The sequence below is a fragment of the Halictus rubicundus genome, chromosome 8, assembly GCF_050948215.1.
Source record: "Halictus rubicundus isolate RS-2024b chromosome 8, iyHalRubi1_principal, whole genome shotgun sequence".
NCBI classification, from domain to species: Eukaryota; Metazoa; Arthropoda; class Insecta; order Hymenoptera; family Halictidae; genus Halictus; species Halictus rubicundus.
The window spans coordinates 16782046-16797086 of NC_135156.1; the positions used below are offsets into that span (position 1 = coordinate 16782046).

General features: G+C 45.2%; 1 protein-coding gene and 1 non-coding gene across 6 annotated transcripts in view; one reads left to right on the plus strand and one right to left on the minus strand.

Annotated features, from left to right (window-relative positions):
• LOC143356120 (uncharacterized) overlaps nucleotides 1-15041 on the plus strand; it is a 41117-nt gene that overhangs the window by 7001 nt on the left and 19075 nt on the right. For 4 of the 5 annotated variants that reach the window (XM_076791548.1, XM_076791550.1, XM_076791551.1 and 1 more), the window contains exon 2: nucleotides 4380-4503. The exons of the other annotated variant lie outside the window; for it this stretch is intronic. The gene's annotated coding sequence lies outside the window, so the exon portion shown is untranslated. The remainder of the gene's footprint in view (nucleotides 1-4379; nucleotides 4504-15041) is intronic. 5 annotated transcript variants of the gene reach the window in all.
• Trnaa-ugc (transfer RNA alanine (anticodon UGC)) lies at nucleotides 5698-5769 on the minus strand. Its single transcript has one exon. It is a non-coding gene; the product is annotated as a tRNA-Ala (tRNA).

Below are 15041 nucleotides of genomic sequence, written 5' to 3' on the forward strand. Positions count from 1 at the left end.
AGCATTTTTCCTTTTATCCTCATATTTTTTGCATTCTATTATTAGGTGGTTTATGTTAATTGGTACTTTACATATATCGCAGATCGTATTTCCATTCTTATTCAACAAAAATTATTATTATAATAATAATAATAATTCTGAGTGCGGGGTGTGTGGTTATTTCTGAGTGCCCAATTCTGATTCTAGAAATTGAAGTTTGAATATGTTTTATTCAAATGTTTAGTGATCTGTTGGATATAAACGAATTCAAATTGAATTTTTAGTGGCGCCCCGGAGTCCCAACACCAGTGCCAAGGGGGACTATGCGAGAGTACTATGCGAGAGCCACGAATTAATTCGTAAACCTAAGCTTTGCTTGACCAAGAGGAACACTCGTTCGCTTTCCGCGCCGAGGTGTTTTTAACGAAGATAAAATGACGATCTCTCGGATCTCGCTCGGTTTTCCAGACCGGAAGAGGTCGGCACCTGAAATAGAAGCCACCCGTTCCGAAATTAAACCGGCGGACACGTTTGATAGAGGAAAACCAGTCGGCCCTCTCTCGAGTCTCTTATCTGCCGATTAAGGGCATGAAATTAAAGAGGGCTCTCTCCCTCTCTTTCTCTCTCTCTCTCTCTCTCTCTCTCTCTCTCTCTCTCTCTCTCTCTCTCTCTCTCTCTCGGTATCAGTATGCAGACACGACGCGGTCAACAGTACTGTAGTTAAACCACGCCGGGTATTTATATCCTCGGCTGCGATCAAACGAGCTCTCGCGACTGCTGTCTTCGGTAAATCGCTGAAGTCGGCTCCTCGTAGCCGCCTGAACACGTGTGGAGTCTCGTGTCCCATATATGGGCCATTGTAATTTGAAAAAGTTCGTGAATCACGCGTGATTGGGGGCAACTAGACGAATTAACCTGCGAGCGAAACAAATAAAACGATCAGATCAATGCTTCCTGACGTTTGATGCTGTCTAATCTCGTTTGAACGGGTCACTGTGTATATTGTAGCTCGCCGTGCGAAGTTGCCGAGCTTTGAAATTCGTCTCCCGCGTGTTGCAATGAATGCAAACATTTTCTATTTTGCATAAAGATCCGCAGTCTACGTAATGACGTTAGCAAACTTGTTAAATCTTCTCGCAAATCTTCATCAAATTTGCTACACTGAAAATATTACCGCACAAAATTAATTTTTAAACTTATCTAGCTTTAAACTGTCACGAAGCAAAGTTTGCCAACGAACCGAGAACCGTGCCTGAATTTTTGTGCAAGACTCGAGGATCTGGTAGGAAACGTAGGAGAATGATTAGGCTAGCGGCGAAAAGGAAGTTTAAGGGGTCGTTTGCCCCGGCGCGGCGCGGCGCGGCGTTCGTTCGACGGGAGTAACTTTTGATCTAAAACTGTTAGCGCGCGCGGAGATCTATGCTGTTATAATTGCCGATGGTAGTTATGAATCCCCGTGGAATTTCTCGAGGCATGGGTCGGGAAGCTCGAATCGTTGCGATCCCACGTAAGGAACCCGCGCTCGCGCGCTAATTGGCGCGATAATCTCGGCGCGCATTCCCTCGCGTAAACGCGAGGAAACGCTTAGGAAGCGCGAAGGAAACGCGGTGATTCGGGATCGCGTGACTACGGGACGAAACCTGTTCCCTCGGATGCTCGGGGTCACCGGGCAACGAATCCGCTGGATACCGCGGATCCGACTGATAATCCCTAACCCATTTCCTAAGCGATACGTCGCCGGATCGTTCCGACGTCGATCCCGTCGATCACGATTCTTCGTTTTCGCGAGCGCGAGGGTGCACGACCGAAGACGCTGCGAACACGTGCGAAGGACTCTGAGAGGTGTCCGGAGAGTGCTGGGAAACTCGAGGAAACGATACCGAGGGCTTGGAGATGCTAGAGGACGCGGTCATGCGATATAGCGCCTCCGGGGACATTCAATGACCGCTCGGAGAGGAGCGCCACTGAGATAATCTTAGGCGATTTTGGATACGTTCAAGATATTTTTAGAAAGTGTCGAAACTCTCTAAGAGACCAGAGACAATTTTAAATGATAGAGAGCTCTCTCTAAGAAAGTCTACCGAAGCTCTGAACAATTTATTTGCAAAGAATTTGTTTTGCTTTTAGTTCTGTACCGATCGTTGAAGAGGAAACAGCTTTAGGTAAAGCAGACTGTGTTCAAAATATTCTAAAAAGTATAATTTTCTTTTACAACCCTTTTACACACTTTTTCATTTTCATGCGGGATTTAATGCAACGGTAACAACAAAGAAAATTTGCGATGTTTACGGAGATGTATCGAAGGTCAACAAGTGTCAACGTTGGTTCAGAAGGTTTGCTGCTGGTGATTATGATCTCTCTGACAGGCCTCGGACGACCAGTTGAATTTGATAATGACACCCTAAAATCACTGGTGGAAGCTGATCCAAAATTAAGTATACAAGAATTATCGAGAAGCCTTGGGTCCGCATGGTCAACTATACAAAGGCACCCACACGAAATGGGAAAGGCATACAGGCAAGGAATATGGGTACCGCATCAATGATCTGAGACCAACAAGAATATTCGTTGATCAATTTGCACTTGATTGCTATCCAGATTTCGTAGAGATCCATTTCTTAGCAGAATCGTTACCGGAGACGAAAAATGGATTCTTTACGATAACATAAAGCTTTCCAAGCAATGGCTTTCTGCAAATCAAACCGCAATATCAACCCCTAAACCTAGCTTATCACTTGGAAAGGTGTTACTGTGCATTTGGTCAGACTGTCGTGGCATAATTCGCTTTGAGTTGTTGAAACCTGGAGAAACAGTTACTGCTGAGTTGTATTGTCAGCAATTACAACGGCTGTATTCAGAACCATTGAAAAAGAGGGCATCTTTAGTCCACAGAAAAGGTGTAATGCTGCAAATTGACAATGCCAGGCCCCGTACAGCGAAACTCACTCAGGAAAAAATTAAAAAATTGCAATGGGAAGTTTTACCGCACCCCCCGTACTCACCGGATATTGTTCCCTCTGATCTTTTCAGATCTCTGGAGCATTATTTAAGAAATAAAACATTCTGTAGAAGATGCAAGGAGGCACCTTGAGTCATATTTTGCTTGACGAACTCTGGATTTCTATAAGAGGGGGATTGAAAATTTGCAGGAAAGATGGCAAACCGTCCTTGATATTGATGGAGATTATATAATAAAAACTTGAATTTACTACAAAGTTTGTTTTAGATTTCAAAATAATTGATTACCTATGGGTCCCCCTAATATTTTCAAACCTCTTGGGAACTCCGAAAAATTCTAGGACGCTCTAAGACTCTTTCAAAAAATCTTTGAAGCTCCAGAGTACTTCAGCAGACCCTAGAAAATTCTGCGACAATTACAAGGACGTCCAACAAGCTCAGATTGGTCCTCCAGGGAGTAGAGTTCGAATTGCAGATCGGTTTGAGCGACTGTACGAGAAGAGAAACCTGTTTACGGTCAGGGTCACCCGCGGAGTGGCCTAATCGCGGATTCCCGCGATAATCCGTAACCCATTTCCCGTGACGCGATCCGCCCCCGCTTCGATATCGACCCAGATAGAGCGTGCTTAGGATCGCGAGCCTGACTCCTGCCGTTTTATTTGTTCGATGCTCGGAGATAGTCGCGCGACACCGCGCGATGAATTGATAGTTTAGAAAAGAGAAGAGAGAGAGAGAGAGAGAGAGAGAGAGAGAGAGGAGGAGGAGGAGAGAAAACGGCCGATTACCGCGACGATCGAGTCTAATTAGGCTCGCGAGACGAGCGCGTCGCGTCGACGGCGCCCGTTTATCACTCGACCAAAGAGAGGAAGAGAGGGAAAGAGAGAGAGAGAGAGAGAGAGAGAGGGAGAGAGAGAGTCGAAGAGGGAGTCTTTCAAGCGACGCGGAACAGTGCGCTCCTTTCAATTATTTATTTAACAGGCAATCGACCTCTGAATGCCGGCACTCCGTAGTTCTCACTGACCGGGCTTTTGACAATAATAATAATAACCGGTGGCTTTATTGGTCACGCTACGGCCGTGGCAAACATAAAAATGAACGAGACCGAGCGTAAACATTCGGTGGTAAGGTATATTAAAAAATGTCGACTCGCGATGCAATAAACACTGTCCACCGGTACTGGATTATGAGGTCACGCCACACGAGTCGTTCTTTTTTTTAACCGCGTTTCATACGGATACGAAAGTCCGTATCATTTTATTGACCAGATAGCTTTATCAAAACTTCGTCCTTTATCCGTCCCTTGAAGTGTCCTCCCATACGATAGTACGATCCATACAATGTGTTAAACGCGATGTGTTCCTCTATGAAATACTGAAACATTTAATTAGATCTCCAACGGTCCGGGCGACACGACAGAAATAATTGTTAATAATTTCCTTTAGCCAACAGAAGAAGAAGAGACCGGGTCGAGCGAATCGCAAGCGAAGGCAAGAGAAGAAGAGTGGGGGAGGGGAGAAAGATTTCAAGAGAGCCCGTCATGCGATAAGGGGATACGTAACAGCAAACGTAAGTAGTTCCTTTCTTTCTCCGTGGTGTCCAACAGGTTCGCGATAAATAAACGAGCGGACGAGGGACGTGGGGTTGGGGGGGAGGGAGGGAGGGGTTTAAAAAAACAATTGACCACGGTGGGTTCCTCGAGGAAAGGGTGATCCCGAGGGACGGGTCGGGCGGGTCGGTGCGCGCGTCACTCGATAACGAACTTTCTTTTTTCATCGACGGTTTCTCCGAGTCGGTGACGGCCAGTTATGAATTTTATGATTTATTCGTGTTGCTCGTGGCGAGGGGAAGATGAGCTGGAGGAGGATGAGGAGAGGAGGTAGCCAGGGCCGAACCAGGGCCGGCCATTATAGCTGACCGTATGAGTTACGACTGTGTGCATGCCAGTGACGTGCAGTCATCGGGCCAACGCTTGGTGTGCCGATAGCCCTGCGCTTTTCGACCCTATACTTAGCGGATAATCGACATATAGCGATATACTGCGCTTATTAGCGGGTATAATAAGCCGGTCGGCTTCTCCTTCGATTATAGTCCGCTCTTAGAGCCGGCTAGCCTGAACCCTTTTAGCCAAACTTTCGTTTGATATTGCCATTCGACCGTTCCGACCCCGGGAACTCGGGATGCATTAGGCGCGCAAATAAATTCGACGTCTTTAGCTTTCATTCAGAAAGAAGAAGGTATACATTACGGCCTCGAAGTATTATTCGCCATCATTTTGTAAAATCTCGAGTCGATTGCCGCTTTAATTGTCCCGAACTCTGCCCGGGATCGGCGATTACGCGTTGAAGGGTTCAAACGCTGCTAAGAATCGAGTCCATTATCAAACGTATGCACGCCATAACGAATCCATGAGAAATTTAACGATGCACGTTAATTACAGTCCCGCATGGATCAGCTAACACCGTTTTACCGAAAAAACTGCCTCCAAGCTGTGCACCGAAGTCGAACATCTTCCGAGCTGGAACATCTCGCGAAGGAGAATAAGCAGTCGACTCGGCGCGGCTCATTTTTCAACGTCGAATAAATAAATAAATCAACGGATAAGAATTTTACGAGCGCGAGTTATCTGCGGCAGGTCGGGAGTGCATCTGTCGCCTATAAATATCGGGTATTGCACGTAAATAAAATAACGCTTGCCACGCGTTGTGGGTGTGAGGTCTTAAAAAAAAAAAATTCACGTCGAAAAAGAAGAAAAAAAAAATTTGGAGATGCCGGGGATCGAACCCGGGGCCTTTCACATGCAAAGCGAACGCTCTACCACTGAGCTACATCCCCTCTTGAAAGGAACGGCTCAGATATCGTACTATTGGTCGGCGGAGCGACGCGTGCGTGCCGGTGCCACTTACTCTCGATTTTAGAGGCCACACGATTATTACGCGAGCAATGATTCGCTTGTTAATTGGCTGCGAGACATTGCACATTCATAACCTATAAAAATCTGCCACAGGTAGTCGAACATTTCATACATAAATCCAGCAGTAACACTCCGGTGTGTTTATTGCGTTTTTTAATCGTTCGCGACGACGGCTGTTGAATGATGCAGCTGCTAGAGTACGGATTTCGTGCACGTTTTATTGAAATGATTGATTTTTTACTGGAGATCGCGATGCTTAGATCCGTTTAGGCAGCTGCTCATCAATTTTAACCTTTTAACGTAAAAGTCCGAGAATACTCGGGTGTTATAATATAATATAATACACACTTTTACAAAATAATTGTTAAGTTAAGAGGTCAAAGTTGCCCAGAAAATATAACAAAGTCTACCCTCCGAACTCTTATGTCGATAACCACAATTTTATACGATGTTCAATAACGTTGCACTTTATAGCTCCAACGAATACTGTTATGCCCCGAATGTGAATCAATCTATAATCACCTACGTGCGTAAAAATCTACAATAATGTTGCCACTTGTCGGGAAAAATATTAAAGAAGTTTGAAAACGAAATGGAAGGTGCGTAGATAAGGTAGAGTGACGACATTACCGGCAAAAAATGGTTTTACGTGCCTCAACTTTTCATCCTTATATAAGAATATTTTGTCGCTGGTAAAGGGCTCATTGGAAAGAGGAAGGTTCAATCTAGTGCGCGCTGGTCAGGAGCTGCCGAGATTATGCAGATATTTGGTAACATAAGCGTTCGAAGTAGGCCAAAAATTGACGATGCGCGTGCCGTGGAATCCGATTATTTTTATACCATTGGATGAGTTTTCTGGATGAAATCGAGAGCAGCGCGGGCTAGAAAATATCTCCGGCTACAAATTGAACTATATTTTGTCTTAATTAATTAAAAAGTCACGTGACTATGCCGGGCCCTTAATATTTGGAATACTTTTGTGCCAGTACTGGAAGGAGTCGGGGTACCGTTGATCCTCGGATGCAGGATCTGTCGTTCCGCCGATCGACGATCTACGAATTAGCAAAGCAAATATGAGGCGGGCGGAGATAATAAGCGTTCCGTTGGGAACGCGGAATTAATGGCCGCGGACCCGCCGCGAAACCGGGTACCGTCGGGTAATCGCGATACCCGTGCCCAGAAAAATCGGGAGAGAGCCCCGAGTCCAGAGTCGTGGCTCGGGCCACGCTTTCGTATAATGCGCCATTGTTGTTCCCTCGATATCACCGCTGCACACGAGAATGGAATAACGGCCGAGGAATCGGCGGGTATCGTTGCCGAACAATCTCTCTCTCTCTCTTTCTCTCTCTCTCTCTTCGATCATTCCGGGGGTGTGACTCAGCTGGACCCCCCTCGTTCCGTCTCTCTCCTTTCTTTCTTTTCTGATTCTTCAAAGAACAGGAAACGCGACCCCCTTCCTGAATCGATTAAAAGAAACTAGCGAATTTCTTTGGCAACAGCTTCCTTAAACCAGCCATTTTCTTTCTCTGTTCTATTCCTTGTGCGTCCATCCTTCGCTCATTGTTACTGTTTGCTCTTGCGTCTTGCAATTCTCTGAAAGACTGTCGTGGATGCATGAAGCTTTGCGGTTGCACCGGTTGGAGAATACGAATATTGCATTTCTATGAAACTGCGCCATTTTATTGGCCAATTGCCGCATAGAATGTGTCGAAAAAATACTGCAGTATCATTGCAATTTTCTGTTTAGATAAAATTGGAACGTCACAATTAAATATTTCAATAGAATTACAAAATTTTCCGGAGAGTGTAGACGTTGCAGTTTTAGGGAGCTGTGCCATTTTATTGGCCGATTACCGCACAGAATCTGTCGAACAAATATTGCAATATTTGCAATTTTCTGTATAAAAAAAATTGAAACACGGCACTTAAAGATTTGAATAGATTTACCGAATTTGCAAAGCATCTGAAGAGTATAGAGATTGCAGTTCTAGTAAGTTGGGCCATTTTATTGGCCAATAACCGCACAGAATCTGTCGAAAAAATATTGCAATATCTACAATTTTCTGTATAGATAAAATTAAAACACCGCAATTAAATATTTGAATAGAATTACCAAATTTGCAAAGCATCTGGAGAGTATAGAGCTCTAGGAAGTTGTGCCATTTTATTGGCCAATAACCGCACAGAATCTGTCGAAAAAATATTGCAATATCTACAATTTTCTTTATAGATAAAATTAAAACACCGCAATTAAATATTTGAATAGAATTACAAAATTTGCAAAGCATCTGGAGAGTATAGAGTTCTAGGAAGTTGTGCCATTTTATTGGCCAATGAGCGCACAGAATCTGTCGAAAAAATATTGCAATATCTACAATTTTCTGTATAGATAAAATTAAAACACCGCAATTAAATATTTGAATAGAATTACCAAATTTGCAAAGCATCTGGAGAGTATAGAGTTCTAGGAAGTTGTGCCATTTTTTTGGCCAATAAGCGCACAGAATCTGTCGAAGAAATATTGCAATATCTGCAATTTTCTGTAGAGATAAAATTAAAACACCGCAATTAAATATTTGAATAGAATTACCAAATTTGCAAAGCATCTGGAGAGTATAGAGTTCTAGGAAGTTGTGCCATTTTTTTGGCCAATAAGCGCACAGAATCTGTCGAAAAAATATTGCTATATCTACAATTTTCTGTATAGATAAAATTAGAACACCACAATTAAATATTTGAATAGAATTACAAAATTTGCAAAGCATCTGGAGAGTATAGAGCTCTAGGAAGTTGTGCCATTTTATTGGCCAATAACCGCACAGAATCTGTCGAACAAATATCGCAATATCTGCAATTTTCTGTATAGATAAAATTAAAACACCGCAATTAAATATTTGAATAGAATTACAAAATTTTCAAAGCATCTGGAGAGTATAGAGCTCTAGGAAGTTGTGCCATTTTATTGGCCAATAACCGCACAGAATCTGTCGAAAAAATATTGCAATATCTACAATTTTCTTTATAGATAAAATTAAAACACCGCAATTAAATATTTGAATAGAATTACCAAATTTTCAAAGCATCTGGAGAGTATAGAGCTCTAGGAAGTTGTGCCATTTTATTGGCCAATAAGCGCACAGAATCTGTCGAAAAAATATTGCTATATCTACAATTTTCTGTATAGATAAAATTAAAACACCGCAATTAAATATTTGAATAGAATTACCAAATTTGCAAAGCATCTGGAGAGTATAGAGCTCTAGGAAGTTGTGCCATTTTATTGGCCAATAACCGCACAGAATCTGTCGAAGAAATATTGCAATATCTGCAATTTTCTGTAGAGATAAAATTAAAACACCGCAATTAAATATTTGAATAGAATTACCAAATTTGCAAAGCATCTGGAGAGTATAGAGTTCTAGGAAGTTGTGCCATTTTATTGGCCAATGAGCGCTATTCTATAATATGCCGAAAAATGATTGCAGAGCAGGACGGAGTAGATTTCCACGAATTCTGGGATACGGGATTGAATATTCGAATCGACGGTGAAAAATGTCGGCGGTGAAAGGCCGGACGCGCAAAAACCGGCGACGGGGTTCGCAATTCGCGAGCGATCAGCGTAAAAACGCGCGACTCGAGCCGCGAAACGCTCGATAACAACGTTGTCCGGTGCATCGATTGCGGGCGGACGATTGCGATACATCCCGGCCACGGGAACTGGAACGTTCCTAACGAACGGAAATTCTTTCGCTTGTCGATTGAAATCGAGGCGCGTTTTCCTTGTCCCACGGTGACGAGGCAGCCACGCCGCTAACGATACACCATGTCGTTTCAACCGGCGACTATCTGTTATGCGATCTACAACTGTGTCGAGCCAAAGTTTCGAATCACCTGAGAACTATACTGAAAATTCTCCCAGAGTCTGTCGCGATCGTCGGACAGAAACAACTGTCGAAATTATTCGCTCTCACCTGTTCGGACTTAGTGCAACGGCGCTGGGACACACTTCAAAAACCATTGTCATCAATTTTCTGAACGGTCACTAAATTATTTTCACTATTTCGCCGTTTCGGAATTAATCCTGTAGTGTCTTCTGGATACTGAGAAAAATTCTCTGTTGTCAACAGTTTTCGAAACAGCCGTCGAAATGATTTATGTTCTTACCTCTGTCTTAAATTCGCGCGTCGCTGCTGGATCCTCGATCAATTCTATATTCTCGTCAACGATTTATAAAGTAAAATAACAGTCGCAGAAGCCCTAAGCTTTTCTACAATGGATCTCGTTACTCGTAGATCCGCAGAAAAGATCTCTATTACCATCGACATCTTTTAAAGTTCGTTGCAACGGAAAGAAATAGAATTCGTCTCGTTACAACGTCGTTATGCGCAAAACTATTTTCGTTCCTGTTCCATCGTTTAGAAAGATCTTTGATTGCGTACGTTGAGGATCGTACGATCCAGAAATATGTTTGGTAAATGTATGTAATTATCAAGCGGTACGGGGTTATCGTTTATTCAATGTATTCAACATATTCGCGAACGGTATTCGTTATTCGATGGAGATCGCAATCACGCGAGTTTCTTTCAGAAAAATTGCTACATATCGAGCGGAGCGACATGCGATCGAGGCCGGCATCGATCATTCCTCCCTCGTCGAACGGTTTCCGCGGGAAAAAATTGGGAACGGCTCGTTAGAGGAGTCCCATTCCTCGCATAATTCGAAATTTAATAACCGCGTGCCCGTTGCCGATCCCTTCGCGATCGACTACTATTAACAGCGCCGCAATTAAATCGACAACCGTGTCGATTTAATCACGAGCACGCACCGGAAAGTCCTTCACTGCGGGATAAGACACCGCAAACCTGTTTCTCGAATGTTTTCCGATTCATAATGCAGGAAATAGGATTTATACATCTGAAAGTTTCAAAGACACGGACCATAATGCATTGCATTGCCATAATGCATTGCGGGTCTTCATATTTTGCAACTACCGGGCATGGGAGAGTCCCGGGAAATTTTTGTGGACCCAAACAATTCGTCCTCAAAACGCGAAGTACGAAATATATAGTAATTTTAGTCATTTCAATTTTCACTCGTGAAACCTCTTCTGTTTAATGGCGCCCTCTGTTTAATGGCGCCCTCTGTTTAATGGCGTCTGTCGGCCCCGCAAACTTTGTCCTCGATTTTCGCAGAGCCAACGCGCGATACAGAAAAATCTGGTACGGCTTTCGAAAAGTTCACAGCCGACGTTCGCGGGGATATCAAAGATTCCGAGATTGCTTCTGGTTACTCGTCGAAAGAGGGGTCGGAACTCTCGAGGTGGAAGAATAATGGCGGCGCGAACGGTCGCGCAATTAGCGTCCGACGATCCGTCGAACTGAAGTAAATGGCGGCGAGGGGGTCTCTGCAAATTGAACGAAAGGCGAAACAGAGTGGCGAGGGAGCGGAATTAAGTGTCTCGTTGGGGAGCGTCCCGAACGATTGTCGCAATTATCGCGACTTGACTCTCCGATTGATCCCGGGATAGCGAAAGCGTGTCTGACGTCATCGCCTCGTGGATCCTCGGCTCGCGATCCGCGCGCGATCGAGGGGAGAGCTTCTCTGGCAAACCGGTAAAAATAAACGCAATCTTCCAGAAATTCTCCGTTTACCCTCGTTACGCTCCTCGAAAATAGCTAGATTTCTCTTTCACACTTTAACACTGCCGAATCAGCCACTTGAAAAATTCCACAAAATCAAAGTAATTTATTTAACGAAACAGAAATTAGAAAAATTAGAAATTTTCCGAATCTTAGCCAGATAGAACGAATTAGCTAATCAAATCGTTGTTAAATGTGGACAAACAATTTTCACCCACATTATGTGTGTTTCCGAACGTCTCGGTGAAGAGAAAACGGTTGATCAAATTCCTTTTCGCAAGACAAGGTAGAATCACGCCTTAGGATCTCCGACAAACGGAATTTCGTTTTGAAACTTCTAGTTTGTATGCTCGTCGCGTCTCGATCATTCCCCACGCGCGTCCATCTGCTCTGAGTCAACCGCGGCTTCGATTGTGACGCATTCGACGAGGTAACAGGATCGAGCATCGTCTTTTACAAGCTAACGAGGAACGCGTTTTCCGACGAAAACGATTGATCGATCGACGACGATGAAAATTCCGGTTGACGAAGGACGACGACGAGCATGACGCGCTCGGAGACAAGCGGAACAGCCACGGATGAGGGAATCTTCGATTTTAGAAAGGATTCGCTTGCTTCTCGACTCCCAACAGGATTCCGACGATCGCCAATTGGATTCCAAGCGTTCCCGATAGGATTAGAACGACGGGATTATACCGCCAGTTCTATCGCGTGCGTTTTTAGGGTACATTGTGCGCTTGGAACGCGAGGGCGGGAACCTTTAATTTAGATTACGCGTTTGTGGAGAAAATTAGTGGCTGGAACCAGTAAAAACGTCAGAAGAATTCGAGAGAACGTTCAGGATCTTTGTGCAAAGTAAAAATGTAACCGAATCAAAATTTGTTTCCCCGTTTAATAATTCGAACTCGTTGACGACAATTACGCACTTCATGCATTCATGTAGTAGGCGCCATTTTGACGATTGTGAAACTACACACACATAGAAGAAACTTGATAGTGTTCGCGGGAGCTCAAACTGACGCTTCAATATCGCAACGAGCAATCCAGAAGTGGTCAATTTGGATTCCCAAAAGTCCAATCTAGGACTGTACGGTCTCCAAAATGCCCGTTTGCACGTTATCGTGGAGTGATTTGTAATATTCGGCGGCATACTGCCTCTCGCAAGTCGTCCGAAGCGAGCGTGACGTCACAAGATGGCCGCCGCTCACAGATTTTCTTAAATATCGCGACATTTAGCATGCGTATCGCGAAAATAAGACCGTACAGTCCTAGCCGGGACACGTACAATGTCGGTGCTGTGTATTTTTAGTCGATTACTTATTCGAACACGAAAAACGAGTAATTAGCTTTGCCTATTGACCGTTCGCAGGACTATAGCGTGACGATCAACTCCGTCTAGATCCAATCAGGCCGTCCTGAAGTAGAAGAATCGAAACGATCGAAGAGTACCGACATGCTATTTTCAACGTTTCGAAAACGGTGACTCTGAAGCACCACCGGAAATTGTTGTGGCATTTCAAAGAAATTACAAAAAATATTACAAAATATTTGTTGCATTACAAAATTTGTATCCAACAGATTACTGAACATTCAAACACTATATGTACAAAATCGGATCAGTTTCGTTCGACTAAATTGAAAATATTGTAAGACGGAAGAAAAATGTAATTTTACATCGAAAACAGTGGCGAGTGCAAAGGGTTAAAATCCGGGGGACAGGAATCAGTTCTGTTTAAGTACCCGTGGAATGTCCACCGCTTATGAGCTCGGGGTGAAACGCGCAATAAGATGGCGGCGGTGAGGGGGGGAGGGACGGGGAACGGCGTGTCGCGTGCCAAAGGCAGAACAACAGGTCCCGGCAGCGGACTATAGCGTACAGAGCAACGCTAACATCGATATACCTGTGTGCCGACGGAGGACGTGAAGCCGGGCCACTGACAATGAATGCGGAAACCGGCCGCTGCCGATGAAAAGATCGATCGATCGACATTGGGCAGCAATGCAATGCGGGTCCGTGGAAGGTGCGCGGCGCGGGTAGACCGGTTGTTTGCTCGCACGTGTCGCGCCATATGTCCAGTGCAATGGGTGCAATGGTTGCAATGGGTAGCCGGGAGCTAACGTTACGCACCTATCGGCGTCGATTACGTCAGAGAGACCCGGCCCGGTTCGAAACACCCGACATTCTTGCCCGAGTGAATTTGCGAGCGTTGCTACAGCTGTCGCAGATCGGCCGATCTTTTCGCGGAGTCGAAATATGGTCCGGTCGTAGGAAACTTGAGTCACCCCGTTTGCATTGTTAGCGAACACACCGGGTGAGTCAGTTGACTGTCAACGAAAATTTACTCGTAACCTACTTGTTGCGTCGGGAAACGTTTCGAACAAAAGTTGTTAGACGATGAATGTGACGAACCGGATCCGGTGTAGACGAGCGTCATGATACGAGGAAGCCCGGAGGATCGGTTTCCATCGAACGGACGCGACCGTTTGACCGTTTTCGACCGATCGAGCACGAGCCAAGGGAAACAGAGTGGCGAAAAGGGTGGCGGTAATCGGTCGGTCGAGTCCCGAAGCTAATTGCTTCTCGTCCACGCTTCTAGGGCTGCCCTGTCTCTTCTTACGTTTCGCTCTGTTCTATTCGCCGTGTACTCAATTAAAGGTTAACCAATTAGCGGCGCCGCGAAAGGATTCGGCGCAGCTGACGCGCGCACCACGGTGTTTCAGCGAACCCCGGGGGGGTTACAATTGCGGAATAATTGAGGAATTGCTACGAGTGCTGCCGCGTGGGTCTCCGACACGATAAACAACGCGTTTCTCCTTTTTCGCAATTGTCGAGACGACAAACTTGCCGATCGTGAAGTCACCGGGTTATTATTGTTATTGTCGTAAAGGAATACGCCTCGTTCGGGGCTCCACGGTTCTACTGTGGGGAGGGAACGACTAGGCGAGCAGGGCCGCGCATCGGTTGATTATGGCCGCGATATTTGCATAAACGATCCGCGATCCACCGTCGCACGCGTCTCCGCAACGTGACTAATTGCGCGCGGGACTGCGTAGCCGCGCACGTGCGCGCCCGTGCGCTGCCCCTAATTGTCCGTCGCGAGCCTAAGCGTCGAAACGGGCCCTCGATTAATCACCGACCGAACCAATTACGACACACGCTGGACCGGAACGGAGCCGTCGAAGAAGAATCGGTATCTCGGCACGCGCCGCACACGATTCTCCCGCGATCTGACAAATTGCTCCTTCTTTTACGGCCCCTTCTCCCCCCCCCCCCTCCCCCCATTCGAACGACTATACGAAACTGCTCCGAACCCTAATTCTCGTTACCCCTTATACAGTCAAAGACGTCATCCTTATCCGGTGACATGCGATTGCAATTAATCCACGAAACTGGTGAAATATCTACTACACAAGGAAAATTATTCCGGTATCTTGTCAACTACTTAGGATTAGGATACTCTGTTTGATTCGCGACGCAAAAGTCTGATTCTCGAAGGGTCATCGCGTTCGAAGGAATCAGGGTGACCTTGAAATCTCCGGAACGCCTTCACCCA